Raw genomic sequence first — 27,153 nt, forward strand, 5'->3', positions numbered from 1 at the left:
GGCCCCGCTGGGCTGAGGGGCGTGGCCCGAGGGGCGAGGCGGCCCCAGGCTGGGGTCCCGGTCCAGGGGCGGCACCGGAAGGGAGGGGCAGGCACCCGGGAGCGCAGGGCGGTGGCGGAAGATATCGGGGAGGGGTCTGTGGGGGTGGCCTGAGCAAAAGGTGCACGCAAGGGAGAGCAGGCTTCTGGGCAGACGAGTAAGAAGAAAATGGCGCCCTCCTTGGGCGGGTGGGGTCCGAGAGGAGGCGGAGGGGCACCTGTGTGGGGCCGAGGGCCGCCTGGGCTGAGAGGGTCAGTGGGTGCGAGGGGGAGGGAGCGAGCGACGTCCTGGAGCCGGAGGGGGTGAATCCCAGTGAGGTGCGTTTATTCAACAAACTCCTCCCCGTGCACCTGCCACCCGCCCAGCGGCGCGCGCGGGGCAGACACGGGGCGGGCCCTCATGGAGTTTATAGGCGAGGGGCGAGACAGGCGACAAACTAACCAGATCTTTACTCGGACGAAGAACGCGGTGAAGGGACCCAGGTACTCAGAAGAGCAGAGGGCACCTACTTTAGTTAGGGGGCGCAGAGAAGGCTTCCGTAAGGAGGTGGCGTTGAGGTGTGACCTGAATTTGAGTCGGGGGACAGGCAGTGCGGGAGGTCAGAAAGGGAGTCCCAGGCAAAGCATCTGCAAGGGTATTCCCAACCTCAAGCTCTCTGTTGGGTGGCGGCCGAAACCTTACACTTGAAAACCAGGCTGTTTTATTCTCCGTAACTTTTTTTTTTACATTTTTTTAAATTTTATTTTATTATGTTATGTTAGTCACCATACAATACATCATTAGTTTTTGGTGTAGAGAGCCACGATTCATTGTTTTCGTATGACACCCAGTGCTCCGTAACTTGTCCAAATGCAAAATGTTCAAAGTATGTTGATATACCCACGAGAAGGTCCACTTTTAAAAATATTTTATTTTGAAATAAGTGCAGATATCACAAGAAGTTGCAAAGAGGGTGCAGAGAGGTTATGTGTACCTTCTACCCACTTTCCCCCAATAGTTACCCCTTACTTAACTACTAAGTTATCAAAGCCTGGACATGGACAGCAGCACGAGGTGTGTGTGTGGTTCTGTGCTGCTTTATCACATGCGTAGATGGATATAACCACAACTGCAATCAAGCTACAGAGCTATTCCATCACCACAAAGATCTCCCTTGTGGGGAGTACATTTTTCTTCTTTTTAAGAGGCTCAGTGTTTGGTGTTTAATACCCAACACTGTGGTGTTTGGTTAATATGAAAGGGTAGACTTTCTGATTTTAGCTCCAGAGCCTTGTGGCTGTCAGGATGGAAACTGGAGCACACACAGTTCTAACAGGTGTTAAGACAGGGGTTGATCATTTTTGCTTTGGGATGCAGACTCGAGTATGTGATAAAGGCCTGACGTAGAGCTGTAAAGTTGACTTCCAGTCATGTATGGGCAAAGAACTGTTTGTAGTTTCCTGCCTGTGGAGTACAGCTTGTGCAGTCGTTTGGTTTACAAGCCTCCTGGAGAAGATAAGGAGGGGAGTACAGTAACTTAATGATCCTTCCTCTCTAAATCATCCTTGAGAAAATCCACAGCTTCATTTTTTCCATTCTGCGACGAATAAGCCCCAGAGGCATATACTTCCTGTTTATGCTGTGGTTCCCAGGGAAAAGGAGCAAATGCACCAGCAGCTAACTAAATCCTTCAGTAGAGGAGGGCTTGATTACAGATTGCATATCATGGAAAACTATTTGGCTTTCATTTTGCTGGAAAAGACAATGTTTCAAAATGATTTTGATGTGTGTACTCCTACTTGCTACCTTTGCTCAAGTCTCAAAGCAATCCCAGCAGCATCACTCCTGGAGACTTAGAAAAGAGGCTTCTCTCCCTTTGGGACAGACTTTGGTAAACACTTGTTGGCTCTGGTTTCAAATTGCATCAGTTGGGGAGCTAATTCCAGGCCCAAGGACTGACTGAGAACTAAGAACAAGTTTTGACTTGATTTTTAAATTACCTTCAGGATGGATGTTTCCACGTTTTGATTTTAAAATGCTGAATTTTGCCTGCCCATGAAACTAGTGCATTCTGGCTTTCTCATGCATATTCATGTTAGAGTTTGAAGTCCACGGCCAAGAAAGAATTCTCCAGACATTTTTGGTGCAAAAGGGTGGTGTTATTAAAGCATGGGGACAGGACCCATGGGCAGAAAGAGCTACACTGGGGTTGTGATGGGTGACTGATTATATACTTTCAAGTTGGAAGGGGGTTAGGAATAGCGTTAAGTCTCTCTAGCGTACATAAGTCTCTAGGGAATTTTGGAAGCAAGGTTTCTAGGACCTTGAGGGGGCTAGCTATTGTTATGAAAGGTCATTTATTATTGTCTAGTAAAACCTTAGTCATGAGACCCTTCAGATGTGTACCGGTGGGCCATATGCTTGGAGGATGACTGCTAACATGTATCGTGGGAGAGTAAAGATAAAGGAAATTTCCAAAGGAATTTTTATATGTTAAAGTAGACTTACAGGATCCTGGAGGTCGGGATGTTAAGCGAAGGTTGTCTTTTGCCCTTAGCGGAGTATTAACATCAAAGCAGTTAAGTTTCTAGAGGAAGGTCACTCTGCCAGTCCAAAGGACTTGTCAGTGAGCTCTAAGTTGTAAGGAAATTTAATTTTTTTTCTTTTGCCTTTGTTCCCCACATCAAGAACTATTATAATTTTGGTGAATTTTTTGTTCTAGCTGTTATTAAGGGATATTTGCATATAAGTTAGAATCAGAATATAGATTCCCTATTTCTTTTATGTTTTATTTTGCTATTATTTCCCTAGCATATTCAGGGAACTAAATTAAGTATTGACTGATGGTGATAGTGATGATATTAAGACCTGGATTTGGTTTAAAGACATACATGCACCACGAAGCCCTATAATTGAGTAAGTCAGAGGAAATTTAATCTGTCTTTTTCCTGTGTCCACATAAGACATGCTTTAATAAAAACAACAGGAGGATCCTTATTTTTTTTTTTTTTCCTTTAAATTGTGAATCCAGGCTGTTCTCAATGCCTTTAGTGAAATCAGCTAGTCAGATACTTTTCAGGGAATAGCAAATACCAGCAACTACATCTGCTTGTGGTGTTTTCCCCAGGCTGGAACTAACAAGTTTGATCTGTTTCTTTATGTGGACTAATTCACATTTATTGTATTACAGCAGCATTTTTATCTTATTAGCTCTTACTGAAACATTGATGGTATTTAAAAGAGCGTCTATAGGAAGAATTTTATTAATCTACTTTATTTATTAAGAAGTTCACTTAGCAAATATTTGCTGAGCACCTATTATGTGACAGGTATTGCTCTAGGTACCTGGGATACATCAATGAACAAAAAAAGACAAAAATTCCCTCCCTTGTGGAGCTTACATTCTAGTATTCCTTTTTACATATATTAGCTTGCTAGGGCTTACACAGCAAGGTACCACAGGCTGGATGGCTTAAATAACAGAAGTTTATTTTTCTTACAGTTCTGGAGGTGAGAAGTCCAAGATCAAGGGTCAGCAGAGGTGGTTTCTTCTAAGGAGCCTGAGGGAAGAATCTGTTCCAGGCCTCTCTCCTTGACTTGTAGGTGCCATTTTCTTCCTATGTTTTTACATTGTCTTCTCTCTGTATGCATCTGTGTCCACATTTCTTCTTCTTCTTTTTTTTTTTTTAAAGATTTTATTTATTTATTTGACAAAGAGAGAGAGAAAGACAGTGAGAGAGGGAACACAAGCAGGGGGAGTGGGAGAGGGAGAAGCAGACTCCCTGCAGAGCAGGGAGCTCGATGCGGGGCTCGATTCCAGGACCCTGGGATCATGACCTGAGCCGAAGGCAGACGCTTAACGACTGAGCCACCCAGGCGCCCCCACATTTCCTCTTCTTACAAGGATACCAGTTATATTGGATTAGGGCCCACTGTAATGACATCACGTTACCTTAATTACCCCCTTAAAGGCCCTGTCTCAAAAAAAAAAAAAAAAAAAAAGACCCTATCTCCAAATACAGTCACATTCTGAGGTCCTGGGGGTTAGGACTTCAACATATGAATTTTAGGGGAACACATTTTAGCCCATAATATCACATATGACTATGGTGATCCAAATCTTTGTCTTGCCTGTTTTCTCATATCCATATCTCTGAGATACTCAAAACCATTTATGTTTCCCTGCAAAGTGTGTATAGGGGACCTATAATTATGAGTAATTATTTTTCTAGACATGATTTATTTTTAATAACTACTAAAAGGAAAGTTTCTGGTTCGGAAGGATTACTCTACTTCAAATGTTGCTCCATCCAGCCCCTATTCTACTGTTTTAGCAAAGTTATAAAAAAGAAGAAAGAAGAATGATGTTGGAGAAGGGGTTCGACAGGTTATTATTTGCAGGGTACTAGGATTCATGGTAAAAAAAAAAAACATTTTTCCCAACACTGTACATGAGGCCTATATAATGACATTATTTTTAATAATTCAAGTAATATCATTACCATCATTTACCATCACCACTAGTTACTGTTTATTTTTATCCCATGAGGAAATTGAAGAAATTGAGATGTCTTAATCACTTGCCCAAGGTCTCACAGATTATAACTGGTGTCTGTTCCAAGTGTGTATGACTCCAGAGTTTAAGCCCTTAACCATTCAGAATAATAAAAAGAAACAAAAAGACTCAAATGTTTTATATGTAAACACTTCTGAGAAAGTGATATATCTAAGTATCTAAGTATACCTAAATGAGTATTCAAGTTTGCCTTCAGTCTTGATATATACTTAACCTTTATCTTGAAATGATATTTTATTGTTCAGTTTTTATATCATTGTGATATGCTGTGTCAAAATGTGTCTGTCTGCCTCTCTTTGATACTGAATTTATAAAGGACACAATCTACAACCAGGTTAGTATTTTATAGTTTCATTGTACATCTTGAATTACATTGAAAATTTAAAATAACTGTTTAAAAGTTTGGCTTTTTTCTTATAATTTGTAAGAATAATTTTGTTTTTCTATTGTATAAGATGAACAGAGCAGGTAAATTGCCTAGAGATATCAGGAAAGGCTTCTGTGGAAAGCTGAGTTTAGTAGGATAAATACAAGTTAGAAAAGGATACTTTAGGAACACAGAAAAGCCCTTATGCATACATAGGCATATGACAGAGCTTGATATTTTGGGGAAAATGCAAGTAAGATAGGCAGGAAGTTGGAGCGTTAAGAGATGGCAGTGGACTAAAAGGTACATGCCAAACTTAGAAGGTAAATATGAAGCCCCTGAAAGATCTTAACAAAGGGATGGAATGAATTCTTCCTATCAAAAGGTTATGTAATAGACAATCTGAATAGACCTATGTCTATTAAAGAAATTGAATTGATAATTAGTGACCTAAAACAGAAGGCACCAGGCCTAGATGGGTTCACTAGTGAATTCTACCAAACATTTAAGAAAGAAATCACACCAATTCTGTACAATCTCTTCCAGAAGATAGAAGCAGAGGGAATACTTCCTAACTTATTCTATGAGGCCAGCATTACTAACACCAAAATCAGACAAAGACGTTATCAGACAACTAAGAACAATATCTCTCATGAGCATAAAGTTTTAAAGTGTAAAAGCTTTCAACAAAATATTAGCAAAATCAAACCCAAAAAGGTATAAAAAGAATTATATACAGGGGTGCATGGGTGGCTTAGTTGCTTGAGCATCCAACTCCTGATTTCGGCTCAGGTCATGATCTCAGGGTTGTGAGATTGAGCTCTGCATTGGGCTCTGTGCTGAGCATGGAGCCTGCTTAAGATTCTCTCTCTCCCTCTCCGTCTGCCCATCACCCCCCACTAGTGCTCTCTCTCTCAAAAAAAAATTATATACAACTATACGTAAAATGGTTCAACATTTGGAAGTCAGTTAATGTAATCTCTTACATCAACAGATTTAAGAAGAAAAATCACATGATTGTATCAATAGATGCAGAAAAAGGATTTGACAAAACCCAATACTCATTCATCATAAAAACTCTCAGTAAACTAGGAATTAAGGAGAACTTCCTCAACTTGGTAAAGAACATGTACAAAAACCTACAATGAACAGCATGCTTAATGGTGAAAAACATGAAGCTTTCCTACTAAGATCAGGAACAAGGCAAGGATGACTCTGATCATCCCTCCTTTTCAACATCATACTGGAAGTCCTAGCTAATGGAATAAGACAAGAAAGGAAGTAAAAGGTGTGCAGATTGGGAAGGGAGAAAATAAAACTCTTCGTTTGCAGAATATTGTCTATGTAGAAAATCTGTACTTGTACTCTTATGTTATTACGTAAGGAAGCAAAAGAAAAAGGAAAGTTAAATAAAGAAATAGAAGACCCAGAGCAAATAGTTTCACATTAAATATGGTATTGTCTTATGTGGTTTATCAACTAATATATGAACATAAGGTTATTGAACTCTATCAATTCCAGTGTATCATTGTGAATAGTTGAGCAGAAAATACCTTTCACTACCCTTGAAGTCTTTTTTTTTCTTGGACCTTGAGACATAATGGCCTTGGAGCTACTGGTTGCAGTTATTACATCCTTGGGAATCTTATAGGTGGCATTTGCTGATACACCGTATCTTTACTTTCGAAAACCCGTTTTAAGAAGTCAGCATTGGGGCGCCTGGGTGGCTCAGTTGGTTAAGCGACTGCCTTCGGTTCAAGTCATGATCCTGGAGTCCCGGGATCGAGTCCCACATCAGGCTCCCTGCTCAGCAGGGAGTCTGCTTCTCCCTCTGACCCTCCTCCCTCTCATGCTCTCTGTCTCTCATTGTCTCTCTCGCAAATAAATAAAATCTTAAAAAAAAAAAAAAAAAGAAGTCAGCATTGGCCATTAAGTAATGTAAGCATAGTAATGTAGGATTGATTATTGTATGTGTGTTACCTGTCTTTTTATGGTACTGAATTCACATAGGTCATGACAAGTGTTTATTCTTGTTACCTTTTCCCATATTGATTAGTCTCCCTTTATAGGAGAGGCCAAGGAGTGACATATTAGCTAATAAAACATAATAGCTACCACGTCTTAAATACCTGTTATATGCCAGGAATCATATTCATTGCTTTACCCAATTATCTCCTTTAATCCTTGTAAGAAAAACCCTGCCTGGTAGCTCTCAACCCCATTATAGAGGAAACTGAGCTTCAAAGAAGTCAAGTAACTTGGTCAAAGTCACATAGGGAAGCAGAAGGAGTGGTGGTTAAGAGTACAGTCTTTGTGGCCCTATTGCCTGTATTAGGTATCTTGTTCTACTGTTTCCTAACTCTGTGATCTTGAGCAAGTTATTTGCTCCTTTAGACTTCAGTTTTCTTGGGGCGCCTAGATGGCTCAGTTGGTTAAGCGTCTGCCTTCGGCTCAGGTCATGATCCCACGGTCCTGAGATAAAGCCCCACGTGGGCTTCTTGCTCAGTGGGGAGCCTGCTTCTCCCTCTCCCTCTGCTGCTCCCCCTGCTTGTGCACTCTTACTTGCTGTCTCTGTCAAATCAATAAATTAAAAATAAAATAGGGCACCTGGGTGGCTCAGTCGTTAAGCGTCTGCCTTCGGCTCAGGTCATGATCCCAGGGTCCTGGGATCGAGTCCCACATCGGGCTCCCTGCTCTGCAGGAGGCCTGCTTCTCCCTCTCCCGCTCCCCCTGCTTGTGTTCCTGCTCTCGCTATCTCTCTCTCTGCCAAATAAATAAATAAATAAAATCTTTAAAAAATAAAATAAAATAAACTTCGGTTTTCTTATCTGCAAAATGGAAAAGTAAGTGAAATAATCCATGTAGTGTACTCAGCTCAGTGCCTGGTATACAGTAAGAACTTCAAAAATGTCAGCAGTTACTCAAGGTAATTGAAAGTTATACAGACATTATATACTAACTTTATTAGAAGAAACAAGCGATACCACAGGTTTAAACTTAGGGCTCTCTGACCCTAAAACTCCCTCATTTCTCTCTATTTAACACCATCTCTGTAAATGTTTAGTCATTGATGGAGATAGAACTCATTCTCTATAAGTTGCTTAGATTCTGTGAAAAAAAAAATTTGCCAGTTTATCAGTCAGGATAGAGTAGATTATGTTGCATTAATGAACAACTTTCCTATGTTTTTTTAAATATCCCCACATTTTCTTTATTTACTCATTCATTCATTCATTCATTTTTACATACATTCTGTGCCTAACCTGGGGCTCAAACTCACGACACTGAGATCAAGAGTCTCACGCTCTACCAACTGAGCCAGCCAGGTGCCCCGAACAGCTTTCATAATTTAATGATTTATCACAAACATGCTTGTTGCTTACTCCCATGTCATGGCCTACATGGGATGACAGGGGCTCTTTCATCATAGTCCCCCAAGGATCTCAGCAGATGGAGGCACCATCTCAACACATGGTTTCACCATCACCAAGGCAGGAAAAAAGGGATGTGGCGACTTGTGTCCTGTGTCTTGATGACTTCTACTTGGAAGTGACACATCCACTGCTGCTTACATTTCACTGGCCAAAGCCAGGAACATGGCCGTGTCCAACTTTAAACGAGAAGGGGAAAGTGCAGTTTTGGGGGTACAGGAAAGAGAATTAGATGCCAATGAGCAGCATTAATGACTACCATACCAATAATTTGAACTTTTCAAGCTTCCTGACTTGATATTTATCTTTTCCATTTCTAAATCTGCCCCCATCCCTTCTTCTGTATATGGATTCTTCAGGTAAAAGCTTAAGTATAGTTTCAAAGAAACACCTCTCTGTTTCAGAGAGGCATATCAGAGTTATCTGGAGACTTTTTCAAAATCATTTGCCCAGGCCCCACCCAAGAACTAGTGAATTGAAATATCAAAGGGTCAGGCTCTGGATGGGTGTATTTTGATAAAGCTTCTCAGATGGTTCTGGCTTAACCTCTGTTGTAACTGTGCAGTTGTAAACTCATATTTGTTTTCAGGGGTTGCTCTTAAAACAGATGGGAAGTGAAAACAGCTCTGAAACAGAACTGAAAGGATGGGAAAGAGGAAGGCATCAGGACAAAAATTATGAGTCAGCCTAGCAGGGTTCTCAGCTCAGGCTTAAATTGTGTTTCCGCAGAAGTCAGTATATTCTGGGCATGCCTAGATGACTGCAGGGTTTTGTACATAAGGGAATACCAATCCCCATGAAAAAGACCCACCTCACTATAAATCAAGGGAGACTTTTACCCCTGCCCCAACTTTTTTTTTTTTTTAAAGATTTTATTTATTTATTTGAGAGAGAGAGAATGAGAGACAGATAGCAAGAGAGGGAAGAGGGTCAGAGGGAGAAGCAGACCCCCGCTGAGCAGGGAGCCCAATGTGGGACTCGATCCCGGGACTCCAGGATCATGACCTGAGCCGAAGGCAGTCGCTTAACCAACTGAGCCACCCAGGCACCCTGCCCCAACTTTTTACTGAAAAAATTTCAATCATATGGAATGTTGAAAGAATTGACTCACTACTTAATTCAGTAAGCGCTAGCATTTTACTCTGTTTGTTTTATTTGCTAATTTTTTCCGACATCCACTGGTAATTGTTGCCTGAATCAATTATTTTATTGAGGGGCGGGGGTTGCCAAACAGTGATTTTCTGATTTTATTATTCCTACTACGTTTATTATCATTATCTAGCACTCTTCAGTAAAGAATAGCTTTTCTTCACCAACCGAGAGGAATTAAGTTTTTCCTAAAAAGGCATAGTCAATGTGTAATTCTTTAAAATAAAGAAGATTTGGGCGCCTGGGTGGCTCAGTTGGTTGGGCGACTGCCTTCGGCTCAGGTCATGATCCTGGAGTCCCTGGATCGAGTCCCGCGTCGGGCTCCCTGCTCGGCGGGGAGTCTGCTTCTCCCTCTGACCCTCCCTCCCCCATCTCATGCTCTCTCTATCTCATTCTCTCTCTCAAATAAATAAATAAAAAATCTTTAAAAAAAATAAAAAATAAAGAAGATTTTTCAGGAGCCCGTATTTGAGTTAAGGGCAGTCGGCTAGCTTAGTCGCAGATAGATGGCTTGAGTATAGCAGAGGCTCATGCATACAGCTCTAGAGCCCAGCTGCCAGACTCAGAATGATAAAGCATGGTAGCTACAGAGAAGAGTGGTGTCGAAATTACAGTAGGTGTATCACTGACAACCGAATGGTCAAAGGACAGGACCCATGGTGCAGACGTTGGCAGTTCCATTAGTGCTGGTACCTGATGGTGGGTCCCCGAAGCTGAAGTGCCATCAGAGGGCATGGCAGCCTGGCCCCAGTTTGGTTCATTAGCAACACCAGGGAAAAGGATTAGCAGAGGAGTGAAATGGTGCCAGCCAATGGGTCACCAACCGGATTTTTCTGTAGAGCATCCACGAAGCAGCCGTTGGGACACCGAGAGCCATTCAGCAGAAAGACTAGAGCTCTTCAGGTGCCAGAGACCTATAGTTTGGGGAGACTTACTGCGATCCGACCTCCCCCTTGGGCTGGTGCGATCTGAGGAAAAGTGCTGTATCTTACCAAGAACAAGAAACGTCCAAGGAAGGGTGTTTTTCAGGCAAAGCAAGCTCAAAGGAGAGAGGGACATCTAGAGTTTGAAAGTGATGTATGGAGGTGATGGCAGGTGGCTCAGGCTGAAAGAGAAATTCAAAGATACTAGTTGGCTCTTTGAGAGAACCTGGAAAACCACAGTGGTTGAAGGCCCAGTTTCCTCATCACAAATACGGTGTATCTCTCCATCTCTTCACATCTTCTTCTGTGTAGTGCCTGGTGACTTTTTTTATGGTAAACACGGAGATTCAAGTAAAAATAAAATCCACATTTTATTCCTGATAGAATTGACATCCCCTGAAAAGTTAAAATGGTCTAAATGTAAGGTTTCCTTTAATCGGTGCTGAATCTAGGAGTTGGGGTTACTAAAAGTTAGTCAAACCATATAGAATTTAGGAAATAGTGATTGCCACTTCTCTTTCACTTTTAGCTTTTTTTTAAAATATAAGAACAAAGTGACTTTTTTGTTACCCCACATTTCCGCTAAACATTGGTTTCTTGGTGGAGAAATGGAAACTGTTTTTCTACTGGAAGGAAAGAAGTTGAGAATGATTTCTGGGTTGAATTCTGTTTTTATTATTTATTAATAAATAATAATTTAATAATTTAATAGTTTATTAACCAAATGTCCATAGACTGAAAAGAAAATAAAAAGACAGGATGTGCACTAAATCATGGCAAGCAGTCTGTGTTATAGTCTGCATGTCATAAAACAAAGGGGTAATTTTATACAAATTTCCTCAAAATGATAAAATGAAATTATTCTTAGAATTCAACAAAGTGGTTCTGATTCAGTGTAGTGGAACTTTCCTTTTTTCAATGTAAAAGCTACCATATTTTTATAGAGTGGCAGTATAATAATTAATAAAACTGTTTGGTTGTGTCAGTGATTTTTTTTTCCCCTTGTGCGAGGCTGATCGGTTTTATGTTCCATATGCGCTCACTGAATCATTCTTAGCTCTATGTCAGGTAGTTTGTTCAGGAGTTGAAATCATCACAAGGCTTTTCTGAGAATCCTAGACCTTCCAAAGTGGCAGAAAGTTATTATTGCCTCAGTAGTACCAGTCGGAGCATTGGGTATGCACAATTTTCGACTGCAAGCAAATCGAGCAGCACAGTAGTTGTATTTAGTGGAGTTCATGTTCAAAAGAAACCTCTCAGAATCCTTCCTGTAATCCTTCATTTAGAAGCAGATAAACTGCAGCACTAACTGGAGAGCAAGGGGTGAGGTGCAGAAACAAGAGGAAAAGATATTTTGTTCTAAGTCTTGAAGCAACCTGAGGCAGTTTGTAAATTGGGGTGTTTTGTCCTTAGCATCCTTTCACTGTTCTTACCTGCTTTTCCTCTACTACTTAGTGTGCGGTGCTAACTTACCCTAATTATCACATTGCTCCAATCCATCCAAGCATGTTTTTTCCCCATCAAAGCTCTCTTTGCACCAAAATTACCTACACTCCTCTCCTGGAGAGTCTCTGATATTAGAAAAACAGAAACTTCATTGAATTGATTTGCCCTAACAAGTACATGGATTATTTAATAGCCAGCCTCTTAACATTTTCAGATGTAATTGTTATTTTTATGAAGAATACCCATTCACACCTAATGAGTTTAAATTTAGGAATTTCTTTTATTATAATGATATAAAAAGGAATACAGGCAGTTTCCAAAAAGGGCTTTTTTTTTTTTTTTGGTAGGGATGAAAGCAATTTGTCTATCTCTTAGGAGACCAGTTCTGCAAGTGTTAGCAACCTAAGCTGTTCCAGCTTTTCCACGTTCCTATGCAGATGAGCCTGTAAGTTTTTAAGCTCTCAGTTATTTCAACAATATCTCCGTTGATGGTGGTAGTAGGGACGTTGGTTTTATTATATGCATTGTTTGAGGTCTTTCCTGTACCTTGGTTACAAGTTTACTAGGTGTCTTTGTTACTAGGTTTCTGTTTTGTTTGTTTTTTTTTAAGATTATTTATTTGAGAGAGAGAGAGCAGCGGGGGTGGGGGGAGGGAGAATCCCAAGCAGGCTCCACACTCAGCACAGAGCCCTATTGGGGCTTGATCCCACTAGCCTGAGATGATGACCTGAGCTGAAATCAAGAGTCGAACGCTTAACCGACTGAGCCACCCAGGCATCTCTGTTTCTTTTTTTAAAGTAATCTCTACACCCAACATGGGGCTCGAACCTACAATCCCAAGATCAAGATAGGTCTCTGTCTTGAGAGACTCAGCCCAGAAGGAAAAACACGTAATAAGCACTATAATAAAGTTTCTTAGAGGAATTGACGTTTGGCTTTATTAATTTGTTCAGTAAATACTAACTAGGTGCCTACTATGTGTCAAGTACAGCCTAAGTGCTGGGGATACTGGGATTAACAGGATAGACATGGTCCCTCCATTGGAGCTTACTGTCTAGTGGTTACAGACAGTGGATTGCAGGTCACACGGCTTCAGGGAAATGGTAATTACGTAGAGATCAGGCAAAAGGCGGAGCCTTCCTTTCATATTCCGTGATGGTTAGGTGACGTTCCGTACTATGAGATGGCAAAAGAGCTAATCAGCTTATCTTGGATGGTCATATTGGACTGTGTGCTCACTTCAGAGGAAGTTCTGGGGTACCGGATAACTACTACCATAGACCAATTTAAAGGGGAAGAGGACTGATTGAACCATGATGGATGCCTTTAATGGCATGGATGATTTCAAGCAAGCAGATGACATGCTCAAATTGCAAAAATATTGCCCTAGTGGAATGACACTCACGCCTTTATGGGATAGTCTTGAAAAAAATCTCTTACAGTTTATAGTCATAGGGCTCAGGTATCTGAAAACCAAATTCAAAGATTGATTCTGTGGCTTGGTAAATTATATTAGAATCTGAATTTAAATACTTCAGCAAGTATTTTATATGAATGATAGGTTAAGCTAGATTAGGGAAGAGAGGGGTCTTGACAAATTGAATAGAGATAAGTGACAGAAACGAAGGCTTAGAGAACCCCAAACTCCTAGGTTTATCTGAAACAGAGTTCTCAATTGTGGCACATCCATAGTTGAGTGTTAACATCCACAAGAATGATAGGAATTTGCTCATTTATGTCATGAAAATATGGGGAATATTTGCAGGAGTGGATTTGAGGGATCTTGACCAGGAAAATGGAAATGGAATTTTTAGATTAAGCCAAATTAATTGATAAGATAGCATTTGCAGCCAGCTGTTGTTCTAACAATGTACTGAGCTGGCTAATCCCAAATAGCATTGAAAAGCCAGAAAGAATTTGGTATAAAAGAAGGGATAAAAAATTTTAGGGTACAGGAGTGGAGGATTATATCTGTCATGCAGTCTGCCCATGGGCCCCTCTTAGGTCCCCTGGTATATTCCAGAAGACTGTCAGTTTAGTTTTGCTACAAGGAATGGATTAGTGAAGGAAGTATGAGAATCTTTAAAAAGCACTAAACTGGCTGTCCTTTCTAGGCTGAGAATACTGACGGATAGGGCCACATTTGGAATGAGAGACCTAATCTCAGTGGGGATGGGAGAGCCCTCTGACAGAAATGAACAAGTAGTAGGCATGGTCATCACATAACAGGGTGAATATGATGATTAAATCTCAGGGAGGTTTTACCATAGTTAATTTATGAAAATTTATTTTTGATTGTAGGAGTGATATGTAACTATTTCTTACTGCTAAAAATTAAAAAATAAATAAATAAAAAGAATTTTAAAATACGAATTTAAAAAACATAAAAAATAGGATGCCTGGGTGGCTCAGTTGGTTAAGGGTCCTGCGGTTGAGTCCCGCATCGGGCTCCTTGCTCAGCAGGGAGCTTGCTTCTCCTTCTGCCTGCCACTCCCCCTGCTTGTGCTCTCTCTCTCTCTCTCTCTGACAAATAAATAAAATCTTTAAAAAAAATAGATAAAAAGTAAATACTCCCTAGACTTCTTTCCTCTAATCCTTCTTGCTTTTATGAAATGCCCAGCAGAAATTTTCCACTGCGGAAGAGCTTCTTGACACTCAGATGTTCAGGATGGCTCACTCTGTAAATGCCAGTTCTCTTTGGTCTCCAGCCAGCCTGATGCTTGCTGAATGGAGTGGCCATGCTGTTAGCGGTAGAGGCTATGCATGGGCTTCAGCAGCACGGACTTCTCGTCTTCCAGGCTGCCCTGGTCCGTGCCATTGCCGAGGGCTCAGTTCGCTAGCAGCAGCTGCCAGTCCTGGGTTCTGGACTCAGCGTTACACCTGTAGGCACCTCACTAGCTCTCTGTTGTCGGATAGATAGGTTACAGTGGAGCTCGTCCATTGTGGGGAGTGGGGAATAGCAATTTTAGAGCTTATATAATGATTTTCCTTACGCTAGCCGAGGATTTATCTCTCATCCTGCCATCCTCTCTGCTTCCTTTCTCTATCCTCTCAACGTAATTTTGGGTTGCGTGAATGGTTCAGTATTTACGCTCTACCTATGGCAATAGTATGCATAGTCAAATATCGTAATGTATTATGAGCATATTTCTTTTCTTATTTTGTGCTTTTCCTGAGGTTAAAAATTGCTTATTTAAAACCTTTTTCTTGGGCGCCTGGGTGGCTCAGTTGGTTAAGCGACTGCCTTCGGCTCAGGTCATGATCCTGGAGTCCCTGGATCGAGTCCTGCATCGGGCTCCCTGCTCGGCAGGGAGTCTGCTTCTCCCTCTGATCCTCCCCCTCTCATGCTCTCTGTCTCTCATTCTCTCTCTCAAATAAATAAATAAAATCTTTAAAAAAAATAAAAAATAAAAAAATAAAATAAATAAAACCTTTTTCTTATTTTTCTTTGTACCAGTTACTGATTTAAATTGCTCTTCAGTATAATTTTATGTGTCCCAGGATAAATGCTAATGGAGACCCACACACCGCACGTCTAAATATTTAAAAGTTATAAATCAAACTACTAAATAAACTCTCTTTTCTTCTCTTGACTTGACATATATACCTTCACAACAAAACTGAAAATGATCTCGAGTGTGGTTTTTGTATGACTGAAAGCCTGTGAATTATTAGACAACTGAATTTTAATTTTTATTGCATATGTCTGAGTTAGTGATGTTTGGATGAATAGTAAAGGCTTGCCAGGCTAATAAATGATTATGTTCTTTGCTATGAATTTTGTTTTTCTTAATTTCAGCAAAATATTACCCTGAAATTTCACATAAAATTTGATTTACTGACAGTAATGTCGCATTAGACCTTCCTTGAGTCATTGTACACTTTATGTATTTTTCTTTTAAAACATTCAAGATAGGGGCGCCTGGGTAGCTCAGTCATTAAACGGCTGCCTTCAGCTCAGGTCATGATCCCGGGGTCCTGGGATCGAGCCCCGCATAGGGCTCCCTGCTCCGCAGGAAGCTTGCTTCTCCCTCTCCCACTCTCCCTGCTTGTGTTCCTGCTCTCGCTATCTCTCTCTCTGTCAAATAAATAAAATCTTTAAAAAAAAAAATTCAAGATAATCTATTAAAACTAAAAGGTAAGATACTGATGATAGCCAACAAATACAAAAATTTAAAATATTTAAAGCTGGAACTTTTAACTATATTTTGAAAATTTAATTAAATCATATCAAACGTTTTGTAAAAGTGAAACTAATTACAATTCTAGAATTAGTATCCATCTGTCAGTGTAAAATATGAATAGCTGGCTTCACACATATTACTTCTAGACATACACACAGATTTGAGAATAATATGAATTATTTAATACTACAAAATGTTTCTCAGCTGCCATGTGTAACAGTGTTGAACAGTATGCTAATTAGTGACTATCACTGAATTCTCCACGTGGAATCCGAAATGAAGTAAAAAAAATGGATTTTCAATACTCTGAGACTTTAAAATGCAAGTATCTATTTCATTCATGCTCTCAGAGAGGAAGGATTTGTCACACTAGTTAATTTGTATTTTCTTTTACCAAAGTGCTTCTACTGTGCACATTCTTTCTGTAGCAAAATCTGTCTCTGACAGCAGAAGCACAAACCCACACACAGAGCATTCAGGGACAGTCACCTTTTACTTTGAGGAGAAAGGAGGACAAGAGCAGGAGAAGTGGAGAAGCATCTTCCTGGAGCCTAAATGAAGTTAGCGTCAGAGAATAAAACATCTAATGTTCTAGATCACACTGTGCCAGCACCGAGTGCTGGGTCTTGGGCGATAATGGTACCCATGGGTTCTTTCATCAATGTGTTCTCCCTCTCTCTTCGATCTGTAGGGCTTCTACCGTGTGGGGCCCCAATGCCCAGTTCTAAGGCTGGTATTGGGTGTTAGCATTCGGTATGCCCAGACTTAGGTCATGCTCCTATTTTCCAGTAGGGTTCTTGTTCCCACAGTTGCTCTGTCATTCCCCATTCACCAGTCAATGCCATGCGGGAAGGGAATGGGAACTCTATCTCCTTTTCTCATTTTTGTATTTTAAAAATCCTTTTATTTTGAAATAATTTTAGATTTACCAAAAAAATGTTGCAAAGATAGTATGGAGTTGCTGTATATTCTCCCCCAAGCTTCTCCTCATGGTAACATCTCTTATGATCAAGCTGCACGTGCCAAAACTAAGAAATTAACATGAGGCTGCTACTGTTAACTAAACCACAGACTTTATTTGGATTTCACCAGTTTTTCCATGGATGTCCTTTTTCTGTTGCAGGATATCAGATTGCATTCAGTCATCATGTTCCCTTAGCCTCCAATCTGTGACGGTTGTTTGGTCTTTCCTTGTCTCTCATGACCTTGACAGTTTCAAAGGGTACTGGTCAAGTGTTTTGTAGGCTGTCCTTCCATTGGGTTTGCCTGATGTTTGGGTTTGCAGTGATTACATTGGGAATATGGATTTTGGGGAAGAATGCCACAGGGATGAGCTGCATCGTATCAGGGCTGCACGGTATCAACATGACTTAGGACTGGTGATGTTAACCTTGAGCACTTGGCTAGGGTGGTGTCTCAGGTTTCCCTACTTACTGTTTCTCTTTCCGTACACTATTCTTTAGAAGAGAGTCACTAAATCCAGCCCATACTCGAGGGGTGGGGAATGTATTTTAAAATTGCATTCTATCAATCCTTATTTAATATCTCTTTTTATCCCCCACTTCTAAAAGTCCACTCAGTTCCTGAGCCCTTGGAAGATTCTGTGATATACATCAATTCAGTTCTTGGCTTTCCCCACTATATCTCAAGTACTTTTCTGCATTCCAGCTAGCAAAATTTTGTTTCTATTATCTCCCTTTTCTTTGTATTTATAGTTTTATGGGCTTTAGAAGATCCCTTTTTTTGGTAGTTTTAGTGGGATTTCAGAGGAAGTGAAATTGAATTATTATGTTCAATCTGCCATCTTTATCTGGAAGCCTTGGGGGAAACATTTTTTAATCACCAAAATCGACATTTAATCTGTTTGGATTTGCCATTTCTGTTTGTTATAATTCTACCATTAATATAATCCATGGAATCACTGAATGCTTTTTTGGGTATCATTGTTGTATTTCATAAGACATTGTGATCAGTCAAAAAACTCAGTTCACAGCCAGAGAAGTAAGGCTTCTAATGTCGGTTGGTGTGATTGGCCCTCATTATCAGAGGTAAATTAGGGTTACTGCTATAAAGCCAGGCTTATGCTGGGTATGGAATGCTTCTTTTTAGATGCCCAGTTATTAAGTCTAACAGAAAACAAGGCAGACTTGGATACCTCAGGAATCTAAGTTTGTGTTAGTCAACCAGGCAAAGAATTGACTATGCTAGCCAAACACAGCCAAAACTTGAATGGGTAGAGAAGGGGAGTTAAGAGTTCCACATTGGCTTCTTGACCAGTTGCATAAATGAGGACTGGAGGCCTCTGAATATCTGATGCCTTTCTTTTCCTCTCCCTTGTCTCTCATCTTTATGTTTCTAGAGTAGTGTTAAGGTTTACAGTACAAGGGAAAGGAAGGTACAGAGAGTTCCCCCATATTCCCTGCCCCAACACAGGCATAGCCTCTTTCATTCACCAGAATGGTATGTGAGCCTGTGGTGCCCAGGCTCACTATCAGCTGGTTTCTCAAAGACTGGAGGATGGGGGTAGGAAGGACGAAGCCAGGATAGTTCTCTCCCTCTCCCTTCTATCTCAGGAACTTCTCTGGCAGTGACTGTAACTCTGTAGGGGCCCCAGTGCTCACTAGACAGGTCCTTAGAGGTCCAAGGATGCAACAGATGGGCCCCAGCTCTGGGACTCAGCGACACAGCTTTCTTACTTTTGTCTCTCCAGGTTATATGCAGTGGCTTTTCCACTGTTACTAATCTCTGGGTAATAAATTAATTACCAAGGATGAATCTGTATTGACATATCATAATCACCCAAAGTCTATAGTTTACCTCAGGTGCTATGGGTTTGGATAAATGTATGGTGCTGTACTTTGTATGGGTTTGGATAAATGTATGAGGACATATGTCTATATAATATCATTCAGAGTATTTCCACTGCCCTAAAAATCCTCTGCACTCTGCCTGTTTGTCCCTTCTCCAGTCCCCTGACAACCACTGATCTTTTTACTGCCTCCATTGCTTTGCCTTTTCCAGAATGTCCTAGAGTTGGAATCATACAGTATGTAGTTTTTTTCCCTCTTTTATGTTCCTACAATTTTATATCAAGTGTTTTGATATTGGTTTTGTTTATCATTTAGTGACTAGGTTGCATTTTTTTTCCTATGCATTTTTATAGTTTTTGTTACTTTTTCTATTGGTAATGGGACTATTTGGCTCAAAAGCCCAAACAATACAGAATATATATTGAGAATACTCCCTCTTGTCTCTGTCTACCTCGTTCTCCTTTACCTTACCCACTGTAAGTAACCACTTTTATTAGTTTTTTGTGTGTCTTTTGGTGTTTATGCAAGTACAAACAACTTCTTCTTCTCCTTTTTCTTCTTCTTCTTCTTCCTCTTCCTTCTTTTTCTCCTCCTCCTTCTCCTCCTTCTTCTTTTTCCACAAAAGATAACTGTTCTGTGCTCTCTTTACTGAATAATTTGTATTAGTTCATAGGGGGTTTTCCTTGTTCTTTTTTACAGCTCTGTCAATGTCCCAATATTTATTTAACCAGTTCCCTTACAGAAAATGACTTTTGTTTGTTTCTCAATCTACTGTTGGTTTTGCAAATAGAACAAACTCTTACAAATCTCATTTTGTAGGTGTGTAGATATATTTTTATATAAATTCCCCAAAGTGAGAAAGTTGCAGAATATTGACTGGAGTGTACCTGGAGTAGGATCAGCTCTCATCTGTTTTAAGAGTCAGGGACAATGAGGAAAATAGCAACCGTCTTTAGTATTTACAACAGAGAAAACATAATGCAGGGAAGTTACTGCCAGATGATAGAACTGAGCACGTAACTGAGAAAGTGAAGCAACCCAGAGATTAGTAACAGTGGAAAAGCCACTGCATGTAACCTGGAGAGACAAAAGTAAGAAAGCTGTGTCACTGAGTCCCAGAGCTGGGGCTCATCTGTTGCATCCTTGGACCTCTAAGGACCTGTCTAGTGAGCACTGGGGCCCCTACAGAGTTACAGTCACTGCCAGAGAAGTTCCTGAGATAGAAGGGAGAGGGAGAGAACTATCCTGGCTTCGTCCTTCCTACCCCCATCCTCCAGTCTTTGAGAAACCAGCTGATAGTGAGCCTGGGCACCACAGTTTGGAGAAGCCGGTGCCCCCCTCATAGGTTGCAGAGCAGCGGAAGGGCAAACATGAATTTGAGGACCAATGGGCTCAACATCTATATAGCCCACCCCTTTTACCGCCTAGCATTTAAGCTCACTCTTCTACTCACATTTAATACTTTCCTACTTCTGCCCATCATACAAAGACACTCCTCCACAAACAAGAAGAGAGACTCCAAGTCCCATTAGTCATTGTATCCTTTTCAAGTTCAGGACCTACTGGTGATCCTCATTCCTCTCCAGCAGGTCAAGAGGTGACTTGTGGCCTGGTGACCTATGAACAAAATTGTGAATTAGGTTCCACCCACACTCTTACATAACTATAATGGGGAAAGAGAAAAAGTATAAATGATTGGTTAATGTGTACATAACAAACATACACGTTAGTGATACAGTCTTTATCTCTGTAAAAAAGTCATAGTCCATATTGATCACTTCCCTGTTCTACCACTTACTTCATATTTCCTCTGTTTTTAGCCAACATTGCAGGTGGTTAGGGTTCTTTACTTAGCAGGGGGACTGGATCAGTCAGGATATGTTCAGAATAATTGAAAAACACCTTGGAATTTTAACAGAGAATTTAATATAGGGAATTGGTTAAGCAGTTCTGGAGAACTGAAAAGGCAAAGAAGAGGATACCAAGCTAACCCATGGAGAGGAACTCCAGGAACTCCAGGAACTCTACTCTGGCCTGGGGAGACAAGAGGAAGCTCAAAGGAGGGGTCCTCAGACCTTGGAGTGGGAGCCACGGCCTAACTATTGCTGATGTCTTTGATTAGGCATGATGAGCCTGGTTCTAGAAGTGCCCCCCGAAAGTTGAACGTTATCATTGCTAATCACTTGTCAGAGAAGGAGTGCTTCCGTTTTCCCGTCTTCTGCCTTGCAGAATTCAAAGGAAGTCAACTGGCAACGCAGACATAGAGTTCCCATAGTCCCAGCCCTGGCATCACAAAGCAGAGCATGAAAGTAGATTTGGACTGAGAGGCAATGGTTTAATGACAGGGACAACTCATCGTATTGCCTACTCCATGTCCATACACAACTTTCTCCATATACTTCAACTTCCTGTGCAGCAATACCAAATTCCAGCCATTTCTTTAACAAGATACAACTACCCTTTGTGGAAATAGGCACTCTCAGCTTTTCCCCCAAAAAGGGCAGGTTCCAAATGTCATGACATTCATGTCTGGATGATGTCAATTACTCAAGTTCAGTTGGAGTCCCTCTTGAATATTCTGTAATCTAAAGATGAAATTGTAAGTTAACCACTGCCATTAATTCTTACAATTACAATAGGAAGAGAGGGGAAAAAATTACTTATTATATGCAAAAATACATAAACACACACACATATGTGCACATACATTAAGCAAAGAAGAAAGTAAGGTCTAGATATTAGTCCTTTTTTCTGTCTGGTTATAAGCCTGTGGTTGATGTTTCTAACTTTCTTCTTCCCCTACTCATTTCGTCTTCCCTTTGCTCTGAGCCAGCATCTACCCCAGGTGATGTGATCCAACGCTTCACTCCCAAAGGCTCTGAATCTTCAGTGGTCCTGTCTTTTCTTGGTTACTGTCATTTTCCACTAACTTTTACAGTAGGCATGTTGAGAAGAAAATGAATATAGGTGACACAGAGGAGAGAGAATTGACGTGCTTGGTGATGACCACATGTGGAATGAGAGAATGGTGTAATATTTGTACCACCCATGTGACAGTTCTGGTCTGAGTTTGAGTGGAGTGTGGACAGATCTGGGCTTACTATAGTATTACCAACTGTCCTAGTTTGCCCCGGACGGAGGGATTTCCTGGAACCTGAGACTTCCTGTGCTAAAACTGGAGAAGTCCCTGGCAACCCGGGACAAGTTGGTCACCCTGGCCTGGTAGGAACTGGTGGGGCAGATTAGTGACAGCAACTTCTCGGCAGGAGCACTGAGTCCAGTCATCTTCTGGGATAACAGGTCCTTAGGGAGTGAGCAGTCAAGAAGCCTTAAACTTGCAGTAAGAGAGCCTTTAGTGGTGCAGGGAAATAGTGATTCTTAGTCCTCCATGGTGGCTGCCATTCAGATCAATCCCTAACCCATGGACCCTATGGGTCCAGTGTGGGCTCTAGGGAGAGAGGAGGTTGGAAGTAAAATCTGTGAAATCTAGCAGAGGGTAACCCAGGGGAGACAGCTTCCTTCTCATCACAGACCGCCCCACCGCTCTGGAAACTTGAGGGCTTTAGTGCAGTGGTGACTTCGGTTGAGGGTGGGCTGGGGGGTATTGCAAGGGATGGGGAGTAGGAACTTGATAACATATATTGGCATGTTCTATACTAGCGCTTATAGAAGAACTGACATGCTTGGCCAGACAGAATAATATTCATGCAGGTGGGACATACATCAGTGAAATTTAAGTTATTACTACAAACATGACATCAACAGGCTGGGGAGTGCGGAGGCCAGAGGAAACTTGGCAACACTGGCTTTTCTGGAAGCAGTATCAGGAGGAAAGGATGGGTTGATTATGATTACTTTCCTTATAATATTGCACCACCTAGTGTTAACTTTAATGTACTTCTTTTGTCCTAGTTCCAAGACTAAAAGCAGGTGAATTAAGAATTTGAGAAGTTTCCAAAGTCATCACTCATTTGTAATTTTTCTCATTCAACAGATATTGATTGAATATGTTCTATATGTAAATCACTTTCCTAGGTATTGAAATTAAAGCTGTGAAAAAAAACCCTGAATTTATGGAAGCTTACATTCTTGTGGGGATAAAGATAATGCATAAGTAAAATGTATCCTATACTATAGAGTTATAAATATGAAGGAGAAAAAAAATAAAGGAAGGAAGAATTAAATTTAAGGTTTGTGGGGAAGGGTCTATAATTTTAAATCAGGTGGTCAGCAAAACCTCTGAGTAAAAAAGTCATAGTGAGGGAGAATTTCAGGCAGAGGAAATTGTGCAAAAGCCCTAAGGTGGAAACACGCTTGGTGAGTTCAAGGAACAGTGAGGACGAACAGGCTGAACTAGGGGGAGAGCATTGGGAGATAAGAGCCTTTGGAATCACAGTAAGAACTATCACATTTATTTGGAGGTTGGAAATCCTAACAGAGTTTTGAGCAGGGACATGGTGTTGTGTATCATTTATTTATTTATTTTTTTCTTAGAGAGAGAGAGAGCCCAAGTAGGGAGGAGGAGCAGAGGGAGAGGGAGAAGCAGACTCCCCGCTGAGCAGAGAGCCTGACATGGGGCTTGATCTTGACCTGAGCCGAAGGCAGACGCTTAATGACTGAGCCACCCAGGTGCCCGGGTGATAAGAAATTGTTAACGCCTACTTTGCTCTGCCCTACCTCAAGGCTTTTGGACTAAATTATTTGGGAGAGTAAGGAAAAGGAAAGAAGCGGCCACTTGTAGGTTTTTAATTCACCTGGATTTGGTTTCTGTGTATGGTGAGAGAGAATGCAATTTCATTTTTTTAATAGGAATATTCTGTTTTCCCAGCACCATTTACTGAAAATATTACCTTTTTTTTTTTTTTATAACCATGCATTCCCATTACTGTCGTATATAAGTGTTCATTTATGTGTGAGTCATTGCATATCTTGGTTATGTTCCACTGATTTGTCAATTTCTGTGACAGTGTTAGTGTTTTATTTATTTTTTTTACTTCATAATCAGTCAATATTTGTTTTTTGTTTTTTGTTTTTTAATTTTATTTATTTATTTGAGAGAGAGAATGAGATAGAGAGAGCCTGAGATGGGGGAGGGTCAGGGGGAGAAGCAGACTCCCCGCTGAGCAGGGAGCCCGATGTGGAACTTGATCCTGGGACTCCAGGATCATGACCTGAACCGAAGGCAGTTGCTTAACCAACTGAGCCACCCAGGTGCCCATCATCAGTCAGTATTTGATATTGCAAGTCAATATTTGATATTGATATCATTTTTTAAAGAGTGTTCTGGATATTCTTGGTTCTTAAAATTGCCATAAAGTTTTAAATCAGCTTGTCTAGGGGCATGTGGGTGGCTCAGTTGGTTAGGCGTTTGACTCTTGATTTCCACTCAGTCATGATCTCAAGGTCGTGGGATCAGCCCTTTGTTAGGTTCTGCACTGGTGGAGCGTGCTTGGGATTCTCTCTCTCCCTCTCTCTCTGCCCCTACCCCCCGCCCCACTCATGCATGTGTGCGCTCTCTCTCTCTCAAAAAAAATTTTTTTAATTTATCAAATTCAAACAAAAACAAAAACAAAACCCTAAACCAAAAGCAAAAAACTAAACCTGTTGGGAAGTTTAATTAGGATTGAATTGAATTGATAAATTGTTTTTGAGTGAATTGGCATGTTTAGCCCTATTAAATCTTCCAGTTCACCATTTATTTTAGTCTTTAGTGCCTTTCAATAGATGTAGAGGTCTTGCATATCTTTTGATAGGTCTATTTCTAGATACTTGATTTTTTATGCTATTGTAAGAAGAGATCTTTAAATAATATATTTGCTAACAGTTTATGACTAGTATTTGGAAATGCAGTTGATTTGGGTATATTGATTCTTCATCTAGCAATTTTGCTAAATGCTCTTATTAATTCTAATGGCTTATCCCTTTGGGGGGTTCTACGTACATAATATTTCATCTGTAGATAATTATGCCTTTTATTTATTTTTCCTGGTCTTCATGTATTGGCTGGAATCGCTAGCACAATATAGAATAAAAGTAGTGATACCAGCAAACCTTTAATTGCTCTTTTCAGAGGAAAAGATTCTAATATTCAACATTGAGCAAATGGTAAGTTTACTTTGGTTTTCTGTAGATATTCTTGACTGGGAACTTTTTTTGGGAAAGTTTTAAATAAAATCATGAATGGATGTTGAATTTTATCAAAAAAATTTTTTTAAAAATTTACATCTAGAAATACTATGAGTTTTTTTTTTCCCTGCTTTAATTTTGTAATGTGGTAGGGCGCCTGGGTGGCTCAGTTGGTTAAGCGACTGCCTTCAGCTCAGGTCATGATCCTGGAGTCCCGGAATCGAGTCCCGCATCGGGCTCCCTGCTCGGCAAGGAGTCTGCTTCTCCCTCTGACCTTCCTCCTTCTCATGCTCTCTGTCTCTCATTCTCTCTCTCTCAAATAAATAAATAAAATCTTAAAAAAAAAAAAAAAATTTTGTAATGTGGTAGATCTCACTGTTTGATTTCCTAATGTTAAACTGACCTTACATTCCTAGGATAAATCCACCTTGATCATGATTCATTATCTTTTTAATAGATTTCTCAGTTTGGGTTCCTAACATTTTCTTTAATATGTTTTATATTTCTGTCCATGAATGAGATTGGCCTATAATTTTCATTGTCTTTGTCAGTTAAAGGATACCTGAGAGCACAGTCAGGTTTTGGTATCAGAGTTTGCCAGCCTCCGAAAGCGAGTTGATGAATCTCTCTTTTCCTATCATCCTAGAGTTTGTGTAATTTTGGCATTATTTCATCTTTGAATTTGCTGGAGAACACGTCAGAGCTTGAAATTATTTTTAAAATTAATAATTTGTCTTAATTTTGCTAAGATATAGTTCACAGAGAGTTTACCCATTTCTCAAGCATTCACTTCAGTGGTGTTTTGGTATCGTCACAAATATACGCAACCACCACCACAGTCAACTCTAGAACATTTTCGTCACCACGAAGAGAGATCATGTACCCTTCAGCTGTTACCTTTCCCCCTCTGTAAACCTCCAGCCCTAAGCTACCACTGACCTACTTCCTGTCTTATGAGTTGCCTGTTCTGGACATCTCATGTAAATGGAACCAGACGATAGGTAGTCTTTCATAACTGGCTTCTTTCACTTGCCATAATGTTTTCAAGTTCATCCATGTGATAGCGTGTACCAGTCCTTCCTTCCTCTTTATGGCTGAATAATATTCTGCGTGTGTGTGTGTGGAAACGAAATTCTGTCTATTTACCCACGGATAGACATTTGGATTATTTTCACTTCTTGGCTATTCTGAATAGTGCTGCTATGAACATTCATGTTCAGGTTTTTGTTTGAACACCTGTTTTCAGTTCTTTTGGATCTATACCTAGGAGTAGAATTTCTGAGTCATATGGTAATACTATAGTTAACTTTTTGAGGAATTGCTAAAATGTTTTCCACTACAGCAGCACTATTTTACATTCTCACGGCAACGTACAAGGGTTCTAACTTCCCCACCCTCTGACAATTGTTATTTTCCATCTTTTAAAATTATAGCCTTCTTGGGGTGCCTGGGTGGCTCAGTCGGCTAAGCGTCTGCCTTCAGCTCAGGTCATGATCTCAGGGTCCTGGGACTGAGCCCTGCATCGCATCGGGCTCCCTGCTCAGCGGGAAGCCTGCTTCTCCCTCTGCCACTCCCCCTGCTTGTGCTCTCTTGCTCTCTCTCTGTCAAATAAATAAATAAAATCTTAAAAAAAAAATTATAGCCATCCTAGGGTGTGAAGGTGTGAAGTTGTATCTCAAGGTTTTGATTTTCATTTCTCCAATGACTAATGATGTTAAGCATCTTTTCATATGCTTGGTGGCCATCTGTATATATAGTTTTAGAAAAATGTCCCTTCCGTTTTTAAGGTGGGTTGTTCATCCTTTTTTTGTTGAGTTGGAAGAACTCTTTATATAGGTAAGTCTAGATCTCTTTATATAGGTAAGTCTAGATACTAGACTTATCAGATAAATGATCTGCAATTTTTTCCGCCATTCTGTGGTTGTCTTTTCACTTTCTTAATCATGTTGTTTGATGCATAAAAGTTTTGGGGGTGCCTGGGTGGCTCAGTCCATTGAGCATCTGCCTTCAGCTCAGGTCATGATCCCAGGGTCCTGGGATCAAGTGGCGAGTCGGGCTACCTGCTCAGTGGGGAGTCTGCTTCTCCCTCTCCCTTTGCCCCTCCCCCCCACTTGTGCGCTCTC

General features: G+C 40.6%; 1 long non-coding RNA gene across 1 annotated transcript in view; it reads left to right on the forward strand.

Annotated features, from left to right (window-relative positions):
* Positions 1-251: 251 nt before the first annotated feature.
* The window catches only part of LOC115941975 (uncharacterized), an 84,229-nt gene continuing 57,327 nt past the window's right edge, over positions 252-27,153 (forward strand). Inside the window, exons 1-2 of the long non-coding RNA XR_014140143.1 lie at positions 252-521; positions 3,521-3,617. This is a non-coding gene — a long non-coding RNA (uncharacterized LOC115941975). The remainder of the gene's footprint in view (positions 522-3,520; positions 3,618-27,153) is intronic.

The sequence above is a fragment of the Leptonychotes weddellii genome, chromosome 14, assembly GCF_054177405.1.
Source record: "Leptonychotes weddellii isolate Sample4059 chromosome 14, ASM5417740v2, whole genome shotgun sequence".
Taxonomy (NCBI): domain Eukaryota; kingdom Metazoa; phylum Chordata; class Mammalia; order Carnivora; family Phocidae; genus Leptonychotes; species Leptonychotes weddellii.